The sequence below is a fragment of the Spermophilus citellus genome (genome assembly GCF_964194105.1).
Source record: "Spermophilus citellus genome assembly, chromosome: 10".
Classification (NCBI taxonomy): Eukaryota; Metazoa; Chordata; class Mammalia; order Rodentia; family Sciuridae; genus Spermophilus; species Spermophilus citellus.
The window spans coordinates 110,738,257-110,758,471 of record NC_138197.1 but is presented as its reverse complement, the minus strand read 5'-3'; the positions used below and the strand labels follow the sequence as shown (position 1 = coordinate 110,758,471).

The 20,215-nt window shown below is 40.2% G+C and overlaps 1 protein-coding gene across 7 annotated transcripts in view; it reads right to left on the bottom strand.

The window, feature by feature from the left end:
• The window catches only part of CRADD (CARD and death domain containing adaptor protein), a 263,193-nt gene extending 243,650 nt beyond the window's left edge, over positions 1–19,543 (bottom strand). For all 7 annotated transcript variants that reach the window (XM_081309184.1, XM_081309189.1, XM_081309188.1 and 4 more), the window contains exon 1: positions 19,525–19,543. The gene's annotated coding sequence lies outside the window, so the exon portion shown is untranslated. The remainder of the gene's footprint in view (positions 1–19,524) is intronic.
• Between the last annotated feature and the right edge of the window lie 672 nt (positions 19,544–20,215).

Here is a 20,215-nt window from a genome sequence, read left to right as displayed (position 1 = left end):
AACAGCTTCTCAGCTTCTCATCCCTGGCATTGCCTTTGTCCCCCTGCCATTTCCTCAATGGCTGAACTCACAGGAAGTCATGCAACCTGAAGCCCAGAAAGCCCAGCAGGTAGAGCAGGGCAGGGGACAGGCATAATGTAAGGACCAGCAGCCCAGAACCTGCATGGCCAGGAATTGGGATAAAGCACTGCTCTGTGGGTCATCTCGTGCCATCTTCACACCAGGCAGGAACTGCTGTACCCCTCGAGTACTTGGACCTTAGCAAACCCGAGCATGTCTTCTGAGGGTACAGCCAGTAATGACGGCCTCACTGCAGACCCTGAGCTCTGAACCATTTTGCTCTACAGATGTAACAGCACTGTGACTCCAGTGTTGGCTTCCCGGGTCTCCTCACTGGCTTTGGGTGAAACACTAACTTAGAGTGGTCTGTCTCCTTCTACGGCATCCTGCTTCTGCTCCTCTTCGTCGTACCTTATCGTTCTACCTGATTCCTTGTGAGACCTGCTCTTTACTCATGTCAGAACACTCTCCATCCCTGTCAGCAGTGGCTGCAAGTGCAGAGTTGTCTATTTCTGCATGACAAATGGCGGCCAAGTTTAGTGGCTCAAACCACCATTTTATATACACCTGGCAGCTTTGCAAGCTGGGAATTTAGGGCATGGCTGAGCAATTCTTCTGCTCCATGTGGTGTCAGTCAGGGGGTACTTGGTGGTGTTCATCTGGTAGCTTGTCTGGCTTTATTCCTAAACTTGCCTGAAAGGCTGGGCTCAGCAGAACCCCTCTCCTTCTCCATATCATCTCAGGGCACTGCCCCTGCTCCCTCCGGCAGGGTAGTCAAATGTCTTACATGGCAGCTCAGGGCTCCAAGAGAACAGGGCAGAAGCTATCAGTCTTCTTCCAAGTCTAGGCTGAAACTGCAGAGTCCCTTCAGTTATTTTCTCTCAATAAAGCAGTCACAGCACAGACCCAAGAAGAGAAATAGGCCCTGCCTCTCAAGGGGAGGCATGAGCAGCCATCTTTAATGTGCCAAAGTTACAGCTATGTCATTAACATATTTCTACACCTTAACTATTGACATTCCTCTGGTCTGTTCAAATTTCCAACTTCAAGAAATGACTCTCTCCTCCAGTTCTGCATAAGCCTATTATGGTCAACTGGGCAAAATGCCATTTTTTATTACAAATAGTTATTTGCAATATCTGCCAGGCTGCCTGCCCCACAGAAGTGGCCCCATGAATACTGGATGGACAAACGACCTCATTAAGTAGTGCCTTCTTTTTATTGTATGGAAGCAAGTGGAAGGTGTTTATGGATAGCTTCGGTTCTAGCAGGAAGCGAGGGAAGGCTACCTTGAAGAGTCTCCTTCATTTCATGTGCTATTTTCTCTGTGGTTACAGTCTGAGTCACAAGAATAAATTTCTTCCTCAGTTCAAAATGATTCAGCAGTTCAACACTGGTTCAAATGGGCCACTAGTACAAACTGTATTAACTCTTTCCTGTGTACGTGTGTGTCTCACACAGTGATCCAGATCCTCTAACACAGTGGTTTTAGAACGTGAACTGCATCTGAGTCACCTGGTGGGTTTGAGAAAATGCAGAGAACTGGTCCCACTCCCAGTGTTTCTTACTCAATAGGCCTGGGATGGGGCTCAAGAATTTGTATTCTAACAGGTTCCCAGAAGATGCTTATCTGGGAACCAGCATTTTAAGCTACGCTGACAAACATATTCTTATCAGAATTAGCCAGTACTGAAATTATTTGACATGGATTTTTATAATCCTAGATTAATCCAAGAACACAGGGACCAGTGACTCTAATCCAGATGTCAGCCTTCCATAAAATTGATTATCTGAAAACTTCACCTCAAAAATCCTTCATTTAGAAAATAAAGCTGTGAGCTATTGTCAGAAATTCCCATAAAAATTAGTTATCAACTGCTGATTCGTGCTTTGAAAAATAATGAGTGCTATTGTTGCAGGTAAAGATTCTATTAAGCATTTTCCATTTGATGATTCTTCATCATCCTGAACAAAGAAGAATTTTTGCTCCTGTGCAGTCTAGACCTGATTCTGTTGCTTAGCAATGGGCTCTACCCATTACAGTATTGTGCTTTCCTCTTCAAAGGACAGTGTGCCACTGGTACTTTTTAACTTTAGCCCAGGGCTCTCATGAAAAAGAATTAACAATAATTTTGTATTGAATCTAGAGGACTAAAAATTCTCAAGGTGACAAGTTTTCTTTCAGGATGTTGCAAATACACCATGCTCTTGCTTCAAAGTGTAACTCTGTGATTCACACTCATTGAAGTAACTTCCAGAGGGAGTTGCCTTTCTGATAATGAGCCATCAATCAGTTAACACAGATTGCAGAGTACTTTGCCTATGTTGGGCAAGAGGAGAATTCAAAAGACAGAAATCTTCAGACCAACTTTATACACCATAAAGCAGAACAAAATTTAGATATTATTAAGATGGTGTCTCCTTGGTAAATTCTGTGATGTGTAAGAAAGATTTACTTGGAAGCAACAGCAAATTGCATAAGATCATATGCAATTAGCAACCAAATGATGAGGCACTCAAGGCAAAGCCTTTTAAGAATTCAGAGGAGGTAGAAACGAAGAAGAGCTGGCATTTATCAAGTGCCTCTATATGCCAGGCACTTCAAATGCATTATCTCTTCCAATAGTCACAACAGTCCTGTGAAGTCGGAATTGTTATTGTCCTCATTTTCAGATGAGGACAGGAAGTCGCAAAGGTTAATGAGCTTGCTAGTAAACAAACCCAGGTCTGGGTTAAATAAAAGACAGCGCTGTTGGGGGCTGGGGATGTGGCTCAAGCGGTAGCACGCTCGCCTGACATGCGTGCGGCCCGGGTTCGATCCTCAGCACCACATACCAACAAAGATGTTGTGTCCGCCGAGAACTAAAAAATAAATATTAAAAATTCTCTCTCTCCCCCCCCCACTCTCTCTTAAAAAAAAAAAAAAAGACAGCTACTGTGGAGTAGTAGAGTTAGCAAGGTCCACCCTAGTGTCTCTTTGCATTATTCATAAATGCAGGCTGAATTCCAGGCCACGTGGTCCTTGGGGGAACAGCCCTAAGCTTTAATTCATGCTTATAAACCTCTGTGAATACCTTTCCTCTCGGCCTTTTCAGCCAACAGGAAGTCTCCTGGGACAAAGGTAAAGAAAGAAGGATTTATCTTTGAACAATGAGTCCTGTAGAGTGATACATGATTTGCATGAAAGTAAGTATGTTGACTTCCAAACAGCACAGAATCACATAACCTCCCCAAGTTGCAGGGTTTCACATTCTCTCCAGTCTTTCTCCCTGATTGCGTTTGTAACACCCTGTGCCCATCCTGATGAAACTGTTCCTTGAATTTTATCTCCAGCGCTTTTGTAAAGTGCCCCAGATTCTGCAAATAACAGTGTGTGATTTCACACCTGCCCTACATCCCCTCATGCACTCAGGAAACCACAAGAGGAGTCATCATGTTTTCTAGGAGGTTTGGAAGACTAAAGATAATCCTGGTAGGGTCCCCTCACTATTAGACTTGGGCTAGGGAGTGCTCTTTCATGAGACAGTCAGGGGCAACCACAAAAAGAGACATAGAAGAGGCTCAGGCAAGCAAACTTATTCTACTCACAGGTCCTGGTGGCAGGAGGCACACCATGCAGAGTCATGTAGCACACAGCTTCAGAGAATGTTGGTAGACCATGTCTATAGCAGCGCGGTTCACAATAGCCAAACTATGGAAGCAGCCTAGGTGTCCGATGTAGAAAACGGGGTATAAATACATAGTAGAGTTTAATACAGCCATAAAGAAAAACAAAATTCTATCGTTTGTAGGAAAATGGATGGAATTTGAGAACATTATGTTAATCAAAATAAGTTAAACTCAGAAGGTCAAGGGCCGTATGTTTTCTCTTATATGTGGAAGCAAGAGAGGAAAAAGGTATAGAAAAGTGAGGGGGATTTCTTGAAAATCAAAAGGAGATCAGTAGGAGAGAGGAAGTAGACCAAGAGTAGAAGAAAAAGAGAGAGGGAGGGTGTACTGGGGAATAATATTGATTGAATTATGTTATTATATTGTGTGCATGCACTAATAAATTACAACAAATCCCACCATTAGGTACAACTATAATGCACCAATTAAAAAGTGGAGGTTTCTTTATCACAAGAAGTAACTATTGAGATGACAGATGTCAATCTGATTCATCATAGCAACCATTTATCTATATGTATCCCATAGCATCATATAGTGAACCTCAAAACTATACAATAACATTTGTGTATTTGTTTGTTTGTTTTTATTTTGTGGTGCTGGAAATGGAACCCCCAGCCTTCTGCATGCAAAGCACACACTTTACCCCTGAGCTACACCTGCAGCCCTAAAACGAAACCTATTTTTTAAAGCAAAAACCATCCAGAAGCTGTCAGTGGTGGGAAAGGGAGAAAACAACCAAGCCCTGGGGTGAGGAGGAAAAAATAAAGTGGAAGGGGGGTACCCAGTTAGGATGGAAACATACCCGCAGGGCTTAAGTTGCAGGAAGCTCACCTTTCCATCCCACACTTGATCTCATTTCAGTCCTCAAGACCTGATCTAATGGGACCTCAAGCCAAGAAAGGGCACTGTAAACTACTGGGACTAAGCCTTGAAGGTGAAGGTAAAGGTGAAGGCAGATGGAGGCCCAGGTGAGGAAAGAACCGGAGCACAGAACCTCCTTTCTCAACATTATCATACACAAAGGTTACTTCTCTGCAAGCCTTGACCTACCTCTGGTGACTGCGTTATTATCATCTTTTTTTTTTTTTATTTTTATTTTTTTTAGTTGTCAATGAACCTCTTTATTTTTTATTCTATTATATGCGGTGGTGAGAATCAGACCCGGTGCCACATACATGCTCGGCAAGCACTCTACCCCTGAGCCCCAGCCCCAGCCTTTGTGTTATCATCATCTTAAGAACTTCCTGTTTCATTAGTTTCAAAAGAGCCTGGCATAGAACCAAGAACACAGTAGACGTCTAATATTATTTATGAGTGAATAAGTGGAGAAATGAACGTCTGTCTGGATATCTATGAAATGGTACCAGTCACAGCCATAGGGAGATCCCTCTGTGGTAGGAATAAAGTTCCCAGTGGTAAACCTGAGCGAGTCTGATTGAGGTGTGACCCAGGCCAACCACGTGAGGTTGTGCAGGCTATTCAATGGACACAGACACCTACCTAAGGAGGTGAGTGAGTGCTGAAACCCAGCCGGTGCTCCCTTTGCCAAACTATGATCCTGGACTAGGACTTTGTTCTCATGGAAGTCTTTCCCATTTTATGCAAAGACTGAATGGACTAGCACTCGCCTGCCTGGGTCTTATGGGACGCAATCTGTTTATCAGCTATTTTTCCTTAGAAACACACACACACACACACACACACACACACACACACACACACAAAAAAAACCCCACTGGTTGTCCATTCTGGAGTTCTGATGGAACAGTCAGATAAAGTGTGAAAAAGCATGTCAGGGACCTGAAAGATCAACCTCAGCTGAATCACTTCTGTTTGTTTTGTTGGCCTGAGTAAAAGCAAACCCAGTTTTGTTTGATTAAAGCTCCTGAGGGCGGGCTGGGACTGTAGCTCATTGGCTCAGCACCAACCTAGGATGCAGGAGGCCTGGGTTCTACCCCCAGCAACACACCATAAAGCTCACAAAGGCAGAGGCTCCCGCCTAACCAACAGCCAGCTTTGGGAGTAGATTATTAAAAGCACATTCTAATCTCAAGCCAGTGTTTTCTATTCCTAGCAAAATCTAACCAGGAAAAATGTAGTTTTCAGATTTCCAGTTCCTTGCAAAACAGAAGAGATCATCAAAGGGCAAGGTTGGCTGGGCACAGTGGTCACACCTGTAATCCCAGTGGCTCACGAGGCTGAGACAGGAGGATTTTGAGTTCAAAGCCAGTCTCAGCAATGGTGAGGTGCTTAGCAACTCAGTGAGACCCTGTCTCTAAATAAAATAAAATAAACAGGGCTGGGCATGTGGCTCAGTGGTCGAATGCCCTGAGTTCAATCCCAGTACCAAAAAAAAGGGCAAGGTTGGAGCTACAAAGCCACAGACAAGGTCTCACACATGTGGAGACTACTTATGGAGCTACTGCAATAATCTCTCTCTAAATTTCCTACACCTTCCCTGGGGATATTTCCCACTTTCTTCAGTACATTCTTTTATGCTACTTTTACCTCCTCCTTTTATCTTGAGCTCCTAAGTGGAACTGCTTTTTAATTTCAACCTGTGTCCAATGAAATAATCACATGAAAAAAAATATTTATTTATTTATTTGGGCATTGGGAATTGAATTCAGGGACACTAAGCGACATCCCCAGCCCTATTTTGTATGTTTTTTTTTTTTTTTTTTTTTAGAGACAGGGTCACAATTAGTTGCTTAGTGCCTCGCCATTGCTGAGTCTGGCTTTTGCACTCACAATCCTCCTGCCTCAGCCTCCCAAGCTGCTGGGATTACAGGCGTGCACCATTGCACATGGTTTAAAAATTTTAAAACTGTAAAGTGTCATACACGTAACTTGAATCCCATTGCCATTCTTGCTTGCACTCAAAAAATGTTTAATATAGTAATGAAAACTATATGTGAACATGACACAATAGTATCTGAGTAATTTTTAATTTTATATACCATATTCTTGACTTTTTCCTCATTTTTACCCTTTATTTTTCTTTTTGTTAGCTTGAGAAGATTATTGTTAAAATATTCAACGCTCCTTATTAAAGTTTTGAGAAATCCATATCCTTACCAAATCATCCAAACTTTTGTGTTGATCCCTTGGTTGGTAAATGACTCAAATGTATTTTTTAGTGATAGTTGGGCTTGCTTTGGTTGGTAACACAATTTCAGATTATACACTATAACTCAACTATTTTACACCAAATGGAGTTCGCCATTTTTCATTTTCCTTATTTGTCATTATTTCCTTTTGTCTTCAAACTACCTTCTTTGGGATAACTTCTTTTTTATCCTGACCAGCTGTGGTTCTCATTGGCCTCAAAAGGGAAAGCCCTCAGCTGGAAGGAGAGTGATCTTTGATTTTTTTGATCTTGTTGAATATTCTGTGCCTCCAAAAAAAAAAAAAAAAAAAGCAGTGCTCTGCAAACAACTAATGTCCAAAATGCATGACCCCAGTAATGATCACACATCCTGAGTTATTGACAAGGAAGCATTATTTGGAATGGATTCAAAACAGCTAAGTAAGAACCAGTCTGTCTTAGTCCCACATCATTGGATGACTCCCATCTGCCAGAGGTTAAGAACTCTTAGAAGATCCTTGAGGAGTCAAGTGAGAGCTTAGGATCTTGGTCAAATAGCAGACATTGAGCCCTGAGTTTTTTATGTCTTATATTGTTGGCTAAATAAAAATCAAGTGATTTGAAACTGCAGTAAATAGAACCTTAACTTGCTCCCAGAAATATTTTCTTAACAATGAAAACTGTAAGAAAAATCATAGAAAACCAACATCACGTTTCCTTCATGGATTGTTTAAAAAAGAATAGCTTTGAACCTGGAGAGTTTAATAATGGGACAGACTGTTGGACTTGTCAAGACCAAAAACCAACAAGCAAACAAAAAACACAGAACTTAAATACCATGTCCACGAGTTACCAATAAGTGATTATGGACAAGTCATTTCATTCTCTGTTCTTCAGTTTTCTACATCTTTAAAAATGAATACTAATTTTTTAAACAAAGACTATAATTGTTTCCTAATATCCCTTCTCCTCTTTTGTCTTTGGTGAAGAAACTAGCAAGTTTTGTCTGGGCACATACTCACCCAGCTTAAGATATGCTTCCCAGCCTCCTTTGCAGCTATGTGTGGTCATATGACTGAGCTCTGGCCAATGAGATGTGAGAAAAAGCCATGTCTGATGGTCTCCTCCCATCCAATGCAGTGAACTCAGAGGACTGGTAGTATTATCTACCTGATCATGTATTAAATGTATGTTTTGCAAATGTTAAGTTAGTTTATTCAGGTAAATCATTTGTACCAATACCAGGCACACAGGAAATCGCCAATAAATTGTGATTGTGGTTATTTTATTACTGTTATTAACTAGGTTCATACTGCAGTTCATGTTCAAGGGTGAAGTACCTTCCTAGTAGGAACAACATCTTCTTGAAATGATTAAAATGCAAAGAATTTCTTTAGAATGGTGTTTAATACTCCAGTGTCTAGCTCTAGACATCTAAATAGAGAATATGCCTTCAAGTGCCCAAGATATATATATATGGATGTTCATTATGTTACTGACTCATGGCCCCTCCAAAAAAAAATGTGGAGAAATAACCTATTAACATCTGAATAAATTTCAAAAACATGGGTACACAAAAACAGCAAGTTTTAGAAGAATGCTATCATGTGCATTAAAACATACATATAACAAAACTATAAGTACATATTTACCATGAGTAAGCATTCTGAAACATGTATAGTGATGCTTATCAATTTAGCTATTATTTCTGAGTAAGGAATAATAAAAGCGATGAAGGATAAGACCAAAACTGTAATGATTACATTTTATTTCTAAAAGTTAAAATAAAAAGTGAGAAAGGATATCTAAAAACAAAACAAAAAAAAGTTACTTGTATTATTTCACAGACATATACAAGTCTATTATAGCACTTTCTGTATGCTTAATATTTTTCATAATTTATGACCTATGACATTAGGGTATTAATATTAATTTTCACACACATTTTTTATTACTTAGTGAAACTCAAATGTCTCACATCTTAGAAGCTTTGCTAGAATCCTTTGAAAATCTTACACCCTGGGTTCCCACAGCACCTAGTTGAGTTCAGTCCCCTTTGTGACAGTCATCATTTATTTAATAATAATTCAGGTATAAAGTTGAGAGTTTCAATTACAATGATGAGTGCTCATTATTCTTTGTACTCTATTCAGAGCTTAAGGCCAAAATAGCTACATTAATACATGCTTGATAAATACTTATCTGATAAAGTAATGAACTTGTATGTACCATGATTGCTGATGAGGTGTGATAATGATTATTGACAAAAATGAGGAAAGAATGAATACAAAGAAAAGTTCGGCCATCAAACAGTATCTCTGAGAAGTCCAATTTGCTTATCAAATCCTCAGAAGCCTAAACTTCAAGTCTCTTAGGCTGCTTGGGCTGCCTTCACAAAATGAGTACAGGAGACTGTCTGGGTTAAGCAACAGAAATTTCTCACACTTCTGGAGGCCTCAAAGTCCAAGATGAAGGTTCCAGTCGATTTAGTTCCTGGCAAAAGCTCTTCCTGGCTTGTAGACAGTCACCTTCTCACTGTGTCTTCATAAAGCACAGAGAAAGCTCCTCCTCTTTTCATAGGGACACTAATCCCATTGTAAAGATCCCAACCTCATGACCTAACTTAGCCCTAATTATTTCCCAAGGCACCACCTTCAAATTGGTGCTTAGGGCTTCAACAGATGGAGGTTTTTGTTTGTTTGTTTGTTTGTTTGTTTGTTTGTTTGTTTGTTTTGGTGGGGGGGTATGCAAACATTCTGTCCATAATATCAGTTCAAACTTGATACCATGACTATTATTATAAAATGAGCAAGCAGGTTTGGGTTCCAGGGAATTCCATCCGTGGTCAGAAACTCATGTGTGGGTGGGAAGAGGACTGTGGCTGCAGGATGGAAGGGCCTGACTTACCAGTATTGTAGTCTTTTCATATACCTGAATGCCAGGGAAGGTAAATGAATTTCAACAAGTGCCTCCTCATGGTTCCCATCAGTTCGTCATTGCCATCGACAGCCCTCTTGTCAAGATTTGGAGGATGCTTACAGACTTTTGCAACCAATTATATAATTTTGTAATCAATCACACAGCCTCTGAATGATCCAAGTAGCTTTCATTGCAAAAGTCATTTTAATTTTTAACTATTGAAAAAAAAAAAAAGGCAGGAGTGATTTAAGGCATCCTTTCCCTGAGGTTAAGAAAATAAGAAAAGCCAACCATGAGCATGAACTGTTAGAGTTAGATTAAGATAAATGATTGTAAAAGTCAATTTAGTAGCATCACCAACTATTACAATGCTAAGTAACTATTTCTACACGAAGTTTTTTATGTTAACATAACCAGGTAATTGGTTATTGATGAACCAAAGACTGCATAATTGTTCATAATTATTCATATTCTAAGTCAATCATGTAGCGCTATTCACCAATATACTAATAGAGATCATTAGTCACATAATAAAGGAGATCAATTCATTTATTTAAGGCTCCATAGAAGATAATTTTTTGTTTTTACACCCCTAAACAAAAAAATATTCCTTTTTTAATTTTTTAATTGTGAGTTAAATATCTGTTCACTTTCCTCACTCAGAACTTCAGGTTCCTGGGTGTGTAAGACAAACGATGCTCCTCCCTCCCAAAGAAGTTTCTGAGAGTTCCTCTTGCTTATTGAGTTCCCATAAACCTCAGGATTCAAACCAATGACTCACCATGTTACTTCTCTGGCAATAGACCGATATTTCTTGCCGTTGCTCTCTAGAGTTCAATAATTTTAGCCATAAGAAACCATGACCAATTTCTTCTAACTGCAAATTCACACTCATAAAACGGGGTGATAATTACACAGAACTCATTAACAAAAGGATCACAGGGTGAACAATTCTACAATTAATGTCTGGGTTTGGGTTTTTTTCTAGTGATATATTTCCCCCCGCCCCCAATAGCCCATCAGCACTCTTTCTGCTTAAATAAGGATGACATTGTAATGTTCATTGTAAAAACTGACTTAAATGCTCACCAAAGAAAAACACATTGAACTAACGGAGAAGGAGGCTGAGTGTGGACACGCCTGCCTGACTCGTCCAGGGAAAATCTGGTATTCTGTTTCTAGGATTCCTTGTTTGTTCTCCACAACCTTTTAGTGTCTGCACTGTGAACCACTCTCCCACCTACTCCTATTTATTACTGTAAAATATGCGCTGGACTGTGCGTAGGCCTGTGTGTATGTAGACATTTGTTATCTGACAAATCTTTACCTTGTGCCAACCATGTCAGATGTGGTTTGGGGCTCTGTAGGATTCAAACAATAAAACCCAGTCACTTTTGAAAGGATGTACTTTTGTCCATGATACATGAAATAATGTGATTCAGCAAATCACAGAAGAAAGACCATGACTAACAGATACTTGAACGAAATGTTTACACCCACCGGGATTCAAAGAAATGTAAACAAAGATGACAACAGGAAAGGATTTGTCAGCTATCAAATTAGAAAATGTTTTAAAACATTTGTTAAACTTTGTTCCTGGACTACAGCTATTCCTAAATCTTCCTTAATAGCAAAAAAAAAAAAAAAAAAAAATGTTGTTTTGAGACTTTGAAACCCTTAGGACACATCTGAGTGGTCTAAGTCAATCATGGAGTCCAACTTTCATTGTCAATTCCTGGTCTTTACATATATATGCATGTAATGCAATTCTGTCCGTGAGACACAAGAGATCAGCTACGGAGGAGAAATCTTGGGAAGCTCTTTCTCTTTCTTTCCGAAGTTTCTCTTCTTTCTTTTTATTTTTCCTTTCTTTTTAAAATTTTATTTTTTGTGGTTCAGGGATTCGAACCCAGGGCCTGCACATGCTAGGCAAGTACTCTACCACTGAGCAACATCCCCAGCCCAGTTTTGTTCTTTCTTAGAAAGAGACCCCAAACAGTAACTCTTGTTGCTTTCTCACTTTTTTATCTCATCTTGTTTTTATCTTATCTGCATACCCTTGACCAAGCAATTCTATTTCTGAGAATTTTATCTTAGATAATCGGGGAAGTTGGCAAAGCTTTATATACAGGTCTGTTTAATCTCATAATTATTTACTACAATAAAAATTTAGAAACAATCATAACTTTACATTAATAAGAATTTGGATAAGCAAATTATGGGACATCCATAAGCTATTACATGCTTTTTTAATAATTGTACTGTAGCTGAATGGAAAATCCTTCATGACATATAGTTAAAAGACAAAAGTTAGTACAAAATCAAAAAATTTTTTAAATAAATTATGTGTACATGTACATACATATATTCCCCCTGAAACAGTGAAATAATGGGAGATTTTTATTTTTATTTTTTGTGCTTATTTGGACTTTCCAAAGTTTGTAGCATTGTATTAGTCAGTTTTACATTACTATAACAAAATACCTGAGGCTGGGTAAATTACTAAAAAAGAGGTTTATTCAGCTTATAGTTCTAGAGGTTCAAGGATTTATACTGATACCAGGATAAACTCAGATCTCATCAGGACCTCATGGAAGATGTGATCATAATGGTGGGAGAAAACATGAGAGGGAGAGGGATCACTTGTCAAGACAGGAAGCCAGAGCAAAGGGAAAGGGAAGGAACCCTTGGGCACTCATCCATGTCCATACCATAACCAGTGTCAACACTTTTTGATTTGTACAACTGAAGGGGAAAAATGTTACTAAAAAAAAATCGAATCATATTTAGGTGTCATAATGGAGCACAAAGAACAAATGGTCTAATCTCAAGTGTGGGTGGGCCACTTCTAAAGGTGCACTTGAGCAGAGTCCTGATGTGAACTGGAATCATTTACTGGAGAAGGAAAAGCACTATTCCAGGCAGAGGGGAAAGCACACTCCAAGCAAGATGCCTTAGGGAGATCAGACTCCTATCTTTGTCTACATATAGAGCAACCATCCCAAGGTCACTCTGTGGACTTCTTTGCATCACACTCCAAGCATCAATGGATGAGATAATGCTTCTTATCCCTTGTCTACTGCAGAAACGAAGGTGGTGGCCCCCATGTTGGTGTGGCCCACAGGCCTGGATATGTAGCACCTAACTCTGTGCCTCACAACACTAAAGAGTAATAATGCTGCATTAAAACCACATGAGGGCAGTTGGGAAAACCCGCCCAGCCCCTAAGAGTAAATCATTACCTGATAAGAGAAAAGCCATCCTTAGAGATTCATTCTTTTGGGGTATATAAGAAGAGAAGTATGTCCCCCTCTCCCCATAAAGACAGTGTCTGACTTATGATGGTCCAACTCTATGATGCAAAAGCAATACACATTCAGCAGAAACCTTACTTTGAATTTTGAATTTAGATCTTTTCCGTGGCTGGTGATGAAAAGCACCACTTTTCTGGGGAATCGCCCCTCCTTTTTATCCTCATGGACAACCCCATGTTGATTGGTTTAGGGATTGACAGCCAGTGCCAGCTGGTCTTAGCTCAGGCTTCTCAAAAGATTTGAAATCAAGTATTTGTAGTGTAATGAAGCTGATCTGTTAAATGGAGAGGTCAGTTGGTTGCTATTGCTGGTGGCCCTTTTCTGCTAAGATGTATAAAAGCCAGAGAAAGTGGTATGTAACCAGGAGAGATAAATGCTACAGGGGCCAGCTAGCAGCAGACCTGAGACATGGTCTAGGAAGATTGACTGACTACCCACTATAAGAAACAACCCCAAACCTCAGTGGTATGACTCAATACAAGCTTATTTCTTGCTCGCTCCAAGTTCAAAGTAATGTGCTTGGTTGGACAGCTCCCCATTGAGCTCTCTCCAAGTGGTGACTCAGGGATCCAGGCTCCTTCTATCTGTCTCCACCATCTTGTGGTTTCAAGATGTCCCTGGCAGCATCCCAGCCAGGAGAGGGGTGAAGGGAAGAGGGAACATGAAAGGTCACTTGGGACATTTTGTAACCAGACCTGGGAAAGACATGTATCACTATCTTCTACCATCCATTTGCCAGATCTCCGTCAGGCAGTTCAACATAGATGCAAGGAAGGCTAGGAAAGCTTAACTTCGTTTTGTGCCTACAAGGCTAAAAGAAGAACCAGAGACTCCAACTCAAGTAAGATCTGCTGTATGTGGGGACAAAGAACTCGGATTTTCTCAACCTCTTGATCTTGCCTATCGTGAGACTTGATCAGTCAAATCTAAATTTTTAAGCTAGCTCAGGTAAGTTTCTACTAATTACAATCCCTGAAAAGGACAAACAGATCATCAAAACACTTTGTGATTATAAAGCACTTTGACGATCTCATCCAATTTTTTTACTTCTTGCCTGTGAGGTCAATCTTATCATTCTTATTCTCATTTTGCTGATGAAGAAACAGAGTCTCAAAAAGGATAAGTATTGCCTAAGTCCCCCCAAGAAGCCAGCGGAGCCATGACTGGGTTTAAGTGTGGGAAGCCATTCTGACACGTGATTGGGTGACTCCCGTTAAGGGCCTGAGGCGCTCTGGCTGTGTCGGAGCTTTCCCGACCCTTTCCTGATGAGAGAGCCCATCCGTGTGGGGGTGTACCTGACCACTGACCCCGGGGACCCAATCACTGACCCTGACCTTGGAGTGCAGCCCCCCCTCAACCTTCATTGGATGGAATTCTCCCCTGAATCTCTTGTTCCCCAAATAAAAGGCTACTCCCCGGCGTGTTCTCTTTCTCTCTCTCCTGCTAGCCCTGAGTAATCCTCGCTGCCCTGCTGGGAGGCTAGTAGTGGGAACCAGAGAGGTGAGCCATCTCGGATCTAGCAATAGAAATAAAGTAACTGAGTTTGTGTGTTTTATTTCGATCTCTTCTAACTAACTTTATGCCTAGAACCTCATTAATGAAACCATTGCGCAGGCCGCGTGGTAGATTTAAGTCCTCTGGACTCCAAAGCCAGGCTCTCTTCCCACTTCATTGTGTGCAAGGATCCCTAACCCCTAGTGTGAGTGGTTTTATTGGATTGCTTGGCAATCCAGGGAAAGAGAAAGTGACAGTATAAAGCCACCAGCCCTCCAGAAGGGTACGTGGGAATAGAAATCAAAGGTACAGAGAGGACGGTCCAAGCACACCAGACACTTCATCTTCTTCACAGTTTTCCCGAGGTTCTGGCCGGAATGAAGGAAGAAATATTATCAAAAACAAAAGGACAGAAATCCTGGCTCCACAGAGGAACTGCATTTTGTTTGACATTGGACCACACTCCAGAGCCTGACACAGACTTTGCAGAAAGCCCTGGAGAGAAGCAAGACAAATGGCCAAGGCTTTGAGTAATGGCACCAAGATTAAAGGCATTGGGTCCCCACAGCGTGGGTGAGGAGAAGGACAAGGATGAAGGAGAACTCTGGAAGCCACCTTTGTGCACAATGAATGATGAGATAAATCTGGAACAACGGTGCACAGCGGCTGTGTTTTCTCAGAGCTAACAGCTGCTGCCTCTGCGGGGCTTCTCTATAACAGCTCCTCTGACACTCAGGCTATGAATTGATGGTCAGAGGCTCTCCCGGGTGGCCGTGAAGCCTTGCCTGGAGAAAGGTCTCTAAATGTTGCTGGAGTGAGAGGGGAAGGTGCCAGGTAAGAGCAACCTTGGCAGAATCAAGAGAACGGAAAGGGCTCAAAGCAAACTGTTAAAAGAGGGTGGATGGGGCTGGGGTTGTGGCTCAGCGGTACAGTGCTCGCCTAGCACATGCGAGGCCCTGGGTTCGATCCTCAGCACCACATAAAAATAAATAAGTAAAATAAAGGTATTGTGTCCAGCTACAACTAAAAACTAAACATTAAAAATAAAGAGAGTGGATGGAACCTCTTAAGGGGGTCTTTCCCAAATATCTTTTTTCTTTTGCAGTGTTGGGGGATTGAACCCTGGCCCTTTTGCATGGGAGGCAAGCACTCTACCATTGAGCCATGTCACCAGCTCCCCAAGTGTTGTTTTGAAAGTTTTTACTAGTCCCCAGCCAAGAAAGAAATAGGAACCATGTAGCCAGTTTCTCTTAAATGCAACCAACTGGAGGGACTTTCCTTTATTTCAAGTTTTAATGTTAAAATGACCTTTAATGAAATGATTATGACAGAAGATAGCATTTGTCCTCCTCTTATACACATGGCAAAATACAATGTTTTCCCCGACCTCCCCCTTTTTTTTCCCTTTTTTATTGGTCCTTGAGATTTAAAGTCTGGTGCCCAGTCAAAAGTCTGGAACTCCTTAAGGGTCATTTGCAAAGAAATAAAAATAGAAGACAACTTAGAAAACACCCGCACATATCAGAACAATAAATCACACAGATTTAAACACCATCACAATCGTCACACTGAGCAGAAAAGCACTAAATGGTCAGATTCTATCAACCTTAGGAATCTGAATTCTCCATGCCTTTCAAAGACACAAGGAAAGAGAGGGCGCAGGGCTGGGCCAAGCCTTGACCATCGCCCACAATTATCTCTAACATGGGAAACACAGCTGGCTTGGAAAACCAGGGGCTATTAAACTTTTCAGAGTAGATTACAAAATACTAGCCGGGAGCCAGCTGCAAAGATTTTGACAACAGAATGGTCCCCAATGTTCACAAGAGTAGGACTGAGAAAAGCTGACAATAGCAGCTGTTTTGTCGGAGAAGAGTAGAAGAATGAGAGGAAAAAAACAGATAATGAAAAGTCACCACAGAACTCCTAGAACAGAAGCTGCGAAGGTTTGCATACAATGCGCACCTCACTTCCCTCCTCTTCTCTGCATTCTAGGACCAGGGCACTTGACAAAAGGAGAACATTCAAGAAGGAAGAAGGCTTGGACTCAAGTACTCAGGAACAGTGGTAAAGGGTTCCTTGAATTTCAGATTCCCTTGTACCTAAGGGATTGCAGATTGGGTGTTCCTAACTTGCAATAACTGAAACACAGCTGGAATAGAAGCAGGGAAAAAAATAGTAAATGAAAGGTAAAGGCATTCACACTCACTGGAACTGGCTGGCACTCATTATCTGGCCCCATGCTTCTAACTTTCCAGTGAAAAAGAAAATGATTGAGGATTTGCCAAAATTGAACTTTATTAAACATCAATTAAGGACCGGGCATGGTGCTTGAAACTCTCCTTGCATGTTATCTCATAGGTTTCTAACAACTATATTCTGAGGTCAGTGTCAGGGCCCTGTTTGCCAGATGAAAACACTGAGGCTAAAGGCAACAGGATATGCTGTAGCTTGGATCTTGAATATCCCCAAAATGTGAGTGTGTTGAAAGTCTGGTTCCTGTGGTTGTGCTATTGGGGTGTGGTAGAATTTTTAAGAGGTGGGGTCTAGTGGAAATGAGCTAAGTCATTGGAGGGGGTTGCCCCAGAAGGGGTCTATAGGACCCAGGCCCATCCTCTTCTTCCTTTCTTTTTCTTCCTGGCCATGGGCAAACAGTTTTGCTCCACCACATGCTCCCAGCTTGCTTGCTGTGCTGCCTTACTATAGGACCAAAAGCAAAATGGCCAATAACTATGAACTGGAACCTCCAAAACTGTAAGCCAAAGTAACCTTTTTCTCTTTGTAAGTTGATTTTCTCTTAGGTATTTTGTAAAAAGCTGACGAATACAGGATGCCTGCCCAGGGGTTGTAGCTATCATCAGAACCAAACATGAAATTTTGCTGTTTTTCTCAACATCAGTTATTCTCTCCTAAGGTGAAGGAAATCGCTTTTCTAAGAATCCCTCCTCCAATCGTTGCCTGCTTTATCACCTGAGGTTTTGATTTCAAACTCCAGGACCTGCCCTCCCTTCGACTAATGCTCTTGGGAGCTCACATGAAGATTAATTTACTTGTCTTTTCAAGTGAGCCCAGGAAGTCACTTCTGTGTGTCAAGCTAGAATAGAAGGTTTCTGATCAAAAAATACATAGTTACGTACTAATAGAAGAGGATAAAAAAAAATTCCCCTGTTGAGGAGAGATTAAAAACCTGTTTCTATTAGCAACCTGGGAGAAGGAGCCAAGGGAGCCCCGCCCACTCCCAGGACCCAACCCCACCACAACCCAAGACCTAACCACTCCCAGGTACACATTGCCAACGATGGAAACTAATGTTCCCAGAGGAATAGATGCCCAAAGACACAGGAAAGAGATGACATACCTGAAGAATACCACTATAAAAGAAATCCAACAAAAAGAACAAAAATAAGACTAATGTAGACAAGACTAACAAGTGCTGAATAAGCACAAAATCTTCAAACAAATGAGAGACAATATTAGCAAAATGATGTAAGAACTAAGAGTAAGGAAGAACCAAGGGAAAACCTGGTTACAAAAAATTATTAGAGCGTAAAAAATAACAACCCAATAACTGAGATGACCAACCCAAGAAATAGATGTGAAGAATAAATTGCTGAGCTGGGAGATTTAGTTTGATGAACTCAGCTGTATTACACCCAGAAGCAATAAAACGATGACAATATAAAAGCAATTTAAGAAATCAGGAGGATAGACATAAAATGGTCAACACATGTTTCCTTGTCCTGGAAACAGAAAAAAAAAAAAAAAAGAAGAAGAAGAAGAAGAAGAAGAAGAACACGCAGAGGGCAGAATATGTTTAAAGGGATGTCAGAGAATTACCAGAATTCAGAAAATATTTTCAGCTTGAAAGTTCTCATAGAATGCCACACAAAATTAAGGGGAAAAAACACCTAAATGCAGTTATGTTGAAATTTATATCCAGCTAAACTATCTTTGTATGGACATGTGAAATAAACAATAAAAAGGACTCAGAAGGTTTGTCATACAGAGATTATTTGAAAATACTTTTAAAAAGAGACATAAATATAGAAGTATGTTACAAAATAAACAAAATATAAAGGAAAGTAAATGACTCAGAAACTCTTATGGTCAGACAAAGTAGAATATAAGACCAAAAAACACAAAGGATAAAAAGGGACATTATGCATTAGAAAGGGGACAAAGTTTAATAAACCATAAAAATTATAAACATCTCTCCACTTAATAAAGCAACAGCTGGCAGAGCTATGGGAAGAAGCACAAGGTACATACAATGTTGGATATTTCACACATTCTTTTCAGAGACTGATAAACCAAAAAAAAAAGAAAAAAAAGAAAAAAAAGAAAAAAAAAGCAATAAATGTATGGATCATTTGAAAAAAAAAAGGAATAAAATTAAACATATATTCTTTCCAGGCAAATATAGAACACTTATAAAAATTAATCACAAATATAAAACTTCATAAATTACAAAAAGCTAACATCTTACCAATATTGTTCTGATAAAACTAGAAATCCATAAAAAAGAGGATACTTAATCTTTATGTCTGAAAGACAAAATATACTCTACTAAAGTAACCCCTAGGGTTGAAGCAGAAATTACAAGAAACATTAAAATCATGCTTAAAATTGAGCAACACTGAACATCCTATATAAAAGAAATATGATTCACAAGGTAATACCCAAAAAAGAGAGTTTATAGTTTTAAATACATTTGTAATAAAACAAGAAGTTGAAAAAGAATAAGCTGAACTCTTAATTTTGTGAACTTGGAGGGGTGGGGAATGAGTCAGCCCAGGGAAAAGTATAAGGGAAAGAAATAATAAAGGTAACCACAGAAATAAAATAGTGAAGACTGTTAAACCAAAGAGGCATTATCTGAAAAGACAAACAAAAGAGACACACCCCCAGGCGTTATGTCATCAGTGAAACAAAATACTTGAGACAGTCGATTTAAAAAGGGTGAATTTCAGGTTGGCTCACCGTTTCAGAGATGTCAGTCCAGGGTTGCGTGTCCCTGTGGCTTTGAGCCCGTAGCACTGTCATACAACATGATGAGAGTTCATGTTCTCATGGCATCTGGGAAGCAAAGAGAGAGGAAGGGGCTAGGGTTCCAACATTCTTTTCAAGGGCACCCCCCCCCCCAGCAACTTAACTTCCTTCCACCTGGCCCCACTTGTTAAAGGTTCCACCACCTCCCAATAATGTCACATCTGGAGACCAAGCCTTCAACACATAAGCCTTTGGAGGACATTTAAGGCCCACACTATAGCACCTAGAAAAACAGAGCAGTAAGAAACAGAATAATCTGTAGGATTTTACCTACAGATTATATTTTGAACACATATAACAAACAACGCATTTCATACGAATGTATATATTATTTCAGGACTATATGGAACAAGCTGGGCCTATTGAGTATATAAAATAGAAGTGAAATCAGTAATGAAGATAAAAACTGTAAATAAAGAGAAATGCCTCACATGGATCAATGGAGACACAGCCCTGTGGCATCAGATGTGGTAGATAAGGGAATAGTTATTCTAAAATTTATATAAATATAGTTTTGGGGAAAAATTATATTCATACAAAAAAAATTACTCCCTACAATAAATTTTTTTTCACATGCATTTAAAAGTTTTAGGTTAAAAATGAAGCCAATAACTAGGTCAAT